Raw genomic sequence first — 5,563 nt, 5'->3', positions numbered from 1 at the left:
ATATGAAAGCTGAATGTTTGGGGGAATCCAGCAAGTATAGATACATTCCCGTGCTCTTATCCATATTGCTGTAATACGCGTTGAAATTAGAACGTTCAAATAAGCAGTGTTTTTACATGTCATTGATTTTCTCGAAAACTATAATACATAGAATGAATCCAAAAGATGCATATGAAAGCTGAATGTTTGGGGAATCCAGCAAGTATAGATACTTTCCTGTGCTCTTATCCATATTGCTGTAATGCGCGTTCCTTTTATGAAAGGGGACGCGCCAAATGATTACATACTTTTGAGGGAGGCGTAGTAACTTCAAGTTTGGAAACCACTGGTCTATTATATGTGAATGGTGTACTTTTAGTTGATTTTATTTGTCTGTTGGATGTGGAATTTGAGGATCTTTTAAGAGCGATATGACAAATGGAATTGATAGTAAATTGGTATCAATTTAAGCGCGCTTATACAGATTGATCCTCAGCCGACGCCGCCGCCGCCATTATTTATAATTGTTACGCAATTAGGGCCGTAGCCAGATTATGGAAATACCGAATAATAATAGGTCCCGGTGGTTAGGTTTCATTTAACTCGCAAGGGGAGGTTGAAATCGATGAGGCTATGCCACATGTGAAGCTTCAGTAGAAGCTTATACCATTGTTCGGCTGTACGTTCAACAGAAAGCTTTCCATCATTTGTTTGTCTTTTTTTCTTGTATTGTTATTATTCCTATTGTTGCCGTTGTTGAAAAACAACAAACCCCGACGGCCAATTGCACACTTGCAAACTCTATATTTTGTTTTGTTGTTTTTTTTTGTTTAATTTTAAATTAAAAACGTTGAGCAACATCCGTGCACATTGTTGTCGTTCACGTGCACAACAATATTTTTCCACGTAATTAAAGCAATGGCCAATGTCTGCGGGTCCGCTGATTTCCTGAAGACGCGCTCCTTTGTCCTCCCGACGAGATAGGATAGGCTCCATTCCGCGATTACGCAACCGCAACGCGCTCTGTGCCGAGGTTGAGAAATCTTCTTTGACCGTGGCCGTGCCCTAAATAATAACACGCGTGCTTTCTGAGTAGCGCAATAAAATAGGAGGAGGAGGAATAAGAAGGAGACGATGTAGGAAATAACATGCTGCTACAAAGTACAAAAAAAAAAATAAAACTGATGTGCCCCATAACAATTACGCTGAAATCCACACGCTTTATCATTATCAGTTCATTACTGTCGGGTCACAGCAACCGATAATCTTGAGTTTCATGTAAACGCGAGCAAAAACAAAGCAAAAGAACATGCCGATTTTTGGTAATCAACGCGAAAGAAACTGTTTATTGGCTGTCTATAGCTATTTATAGAACCAGCGACTGGACAAGTTCCGATTAAAGTGGTTATTAACGCAGCTATAAAATTATTACGTTATTATTTTGATAAATCCTATTAACAGATTTTAAATAAATCGCACAACAAATCAGTTAAGTATCAGCTAATGCTTTATACAATTAGACACAACTTGTATTTTTTTTTTATTAGTCGGTAAACGGTTCAATTTTTTTGACTTCTGAACTAAAGTATACAGAGTATATGGGATGTTTAAACAATTTGCACTTGTTCGCAATCCCACTAAGTGATTGAACCATTTAGTATAATCAAGTATTGTACAACAGGAAATATGTTGAACTAGGTAACTTTGGAAGCTTACTGAATGCCAATTATGACTTGATAACCTGTATCTCGTTCTCATTTAAAATAGATACTGCGAGAGGTGTACGGAAATAGTGCTATTATTAAAATGAGCTTGCGATTTCCCGTGGAGCGCTTTCTTGGACAGAAGACGTCCGAAAACAGAACGAAAAAAAAAATATATATAAAGAAGTATAAGGAACACCTAACTTGATATTCTCATAGAATGCAATGATTCGCGACGACATTGGAATAAGCAATTCCGCATGGGCCGCTTGGAATACCAATCCTATTCCACCATTCGGTCCTTAAAGGATTCATTGCTTAAACATTTCTCCACCAAGTCTTCATTGAATTCGATGCTCAGAATGAAACATACATGATCATAATGTTTAGAGGAACTCTCAATTATGTCGATCGATCGATTCGTTCCGCGATGCTATACAAATACAAATATATTTTGAAAGTGTATGCAGCCGTTTCCTCTTGTGATATTCAATTGTCATCTCCAACACTGGGGCTTCGATGCATTATTATTTATTATCCATTCTGGGATCGCGATGTTCGCTCTCTCCACGTAAGCAAACAGATGTAATTTTGAGCAGTCCACCCGTGAAGGTGTCTGCTTGTATTCATTCCACATCGCCTCTCTCTTATGTAAACAGCGACACAATTTATCGATAAAGCGTGAACTTGCGTTGCATCATCTAAGAGGCCGAGAACAAACATGAGAAGCTAAATAATCGAAAAATTGATTCCACCGCTTAAGTAAATACCAAGTGATTACCTACATTCAATGCAACACCTTCACCTCTCTCACAAATCGATTCGAATAAACAATATTTCTGAGAATTACATCGATGACAAATATTTCCGTATTACGAGAATTCGAAATGTCATCAATATAACATATAGATATATTTTTTTAACAGCATTCTAACAAACTTTATTCAGCAACTTACATTTCTTTAAACACGAAGTTAATATATAGATTTAGCTTTAACGTTTTTTATTGATCAAATAAATTATTATACAATACGACATTTTCACTGATTAGAAAAAAGTCTGTCGCACTTAACATTTAATTACCATAAAATGTTACTCATATATTAATAATAGACTTCTTAAACTAATTACCAAACGATGTGTTTTAAATATGATGAATTAATACACTTAATTTCGCCTACTTTTCTAAGAAACTATTGCCTTTTTTGCGTTCAATCTCAATATTATTACACATACTTTTCTAAGAAACTATTGCCTTTGTTTGCGTTCAATCTCAATATTATTACACATAATATTGAGATTGAATGCAAAAAAGGCAATAGTATAATAGAAAAGTAGGCGAAATCTATTCTGAGTTCGACCCACGATGACTGCGTATAACCCAGCGATTAATTGCACGTCGAAATCCAAGTGGGATTTGTAATTTATTTATTCATATTGAGGTCGTTGGAGGCAGCTAAATTTGCTGCAGAACGATATGTTTCAGTTCCCAGTGCAATTCTCATTTTATTTTCGTTTTTTTTTTAAACTTTTTGTACTGTTTCCACTCTAAAAGGATAATGCATCAAAACCAACCACATGGCTCCGCGACCAACAGCAGATGCATACAGAATCCTACGGCATTTTATGCTCCGCACATAATAGCGCTAATTAATGAAATTAGTCGTTCCAGAAATAATTGAATTAATCCATTGAATCGCGCTTTGTGTCAGCGCGGGAATTTAACGTGGATATCCAATTATATCCTATATTTTTGTAATCCCATCATCCCTAAATATCCCTACCCCTCGCAATACCAATACCAAATGCGTTTACATTGAACGATGGTATATTTCAACCAATTAGAATGAAACTCACGTTATAAAAATAACAAATAATTTGAACGTGTTAGTGAAACATTTATAAAGCTCTAATTGACAGATAATGTCTGAACGGGCGTATTTTTCTCTATTTGTTGTTTTTTGTTTCATGTTTGTTCGTACAAAAATGCGTTAACACTCGCAGCAAGTTAATTTGCCCAATCAATTAAGCAAATGAACGTTTCGATGTTAAAATGCTGTATCAATTTGCACTGGAAAAGCGTACTGGCGAAATTGCATGCGTTTATTAAATGGTAATCGGTTCTGTTTCAACAAATATTTGAGAGAGAGAGCTCTGTTGATTGCCAAGTTTTCATTTCATTGAAGTTCTCGTTTGCCGACGGCAATAAAACATGACGTTATTTGCAACTTAGGTCTAATGTACAAAATGAGGAAAAATCAAAGCGACACGAGAGCTGTTTTATGTAAACGCAACAAACAAGTTATAAACTTATGAGATTTATAACGTGCTGTCCATCAAAGAAATCTTACAAAAAACTTAATTTATTGCTACTATGGACATTTCTTTATAAATAATAAACTAACCTTAGTATTAAGATTAAGTTATTACCACGATTCAAGTACAATTATACAATAATTATCATTCTAAAGTATTACAAAAAATATTCTTTGTGTTATTTTTTTAAAGGAAACTTTATATAATTATGTTATTTTTTATATATTTAGAGGATTTTTTAAAATTGATAAACAGCGCAATTTATAGGGAGCCGAGAAAAGTTTCAAAGTCTTCATATTTCTCAATATTGTTAACTATGAATAATTACGTGAATTCTGAGCTGTGCAGATGGTAATTGATAAATTGAGGCAAAATATTAAGGCTTGAGGAAAGTTTCAAAGTCTTCCTATTTATGAATATTCTTAAGCATAAATGGTAATTTATTAATATCATGAAAGTGGTAAAAAGGTTTTATTCATAAATAGTTCAAAGTGCGATTTGGAAAGCGATGTAAGAAAACTGAGTGTATTTGTAGAATCACCTTCCGCTTTCTCGGTATTAAAATGTATATTGATCGGATCTGTTCGCAATTCGAAGTTGCAAGTGGATCACGCCTGCACTTTCCGAAGTAGGAATGAGAAGACTTGTTGATTTGCGGCCATAAAATATATACGTGCCGATTGAATAGTTAATTTGGAGTTTCGATTTGGATGTTTAATGTATGTTTCTGCCTCCGCGAAAGTTAAGACTACCTGTTGATGGGACCACCCATCGTCCATAGGTCAGCAGAAGCAAAGTACCGAATAGTCGTTACTGTTTCGCGACACAATCATGTTTAATCAATGCGGCGCTCTTCGTTTTGAAGATTGCCAACTCTGTAAGTGCTAAAAAGAGAAGAGAGTGAAAACAACACGTACACACACACAGCTCGGTAATTTCGGCGCGTCTGTGAAAGCAATTGAACTAACTGGCATCGCGAATGTTATCTGCTCCAGTTTTAAGTACACGTCTTTAGTCGCATCCCAAGTGTTGACCCACTTTAGAATATCTTTCAAAGACTTAACACCAATGCACATAAATGACTAATTATGAATCCTTCGCCAGATATTCAAATGATTACTTGCAGCAGGGTCGTGTCATATATATTCTCCGGAACCGGGGTAAATTACCCCAAATTGGGTAAAAATGATTTTTTTTGGGTAATAGGGAATTTTTTCTAATTTCATCTTATCAAACTCAGAGAGCGCTTCTCTGACTACTTTCCAGAACTTGATGTACAAACTGTAGATCCTTTTAAATGTGAAATTTCTAACATACCAGAAGAACCTCCAGGTTTGGCAGAGGCAATTCTTGAACTTCGATCCAATACTCAAGCACGTATTAAATTTGAGACCAAAGCAAATCTGTCGTCTTTTTGGTTGTCAAAAGCTGCAAAGGCTTTCAAATGAGGAGGCGGTAAAAAAAATGCTGCCATTTGCAACAACCTACCTTTGTGAACAAGGCTTTTCCACTCTAATGAAGGTAAAAACGAAAAACAGAAATTGATTAAACGCCGAAGACTGTAT

The sequence above is a fragment of the Nicrophorus vespilloides genome, unplaced genomic scaffold (assembly GCF_001412225.1).
Source record: "Nicrophorus vespilloides isolate i.1.1-1 unplaced genomic scaffold, Nicve_v1.0, whole genome shotgun sequence".
NCBI classification, from domain to species: domain Eukaryota; kingdom Metazoa; phylum Arthropoda; class Insecta; order Coleoptera; family Silphidae; genus Nicrophorus; species Nicrophorus vespilloides.
Note: the sequence above shows the minus strand (reverse complement) of the source record.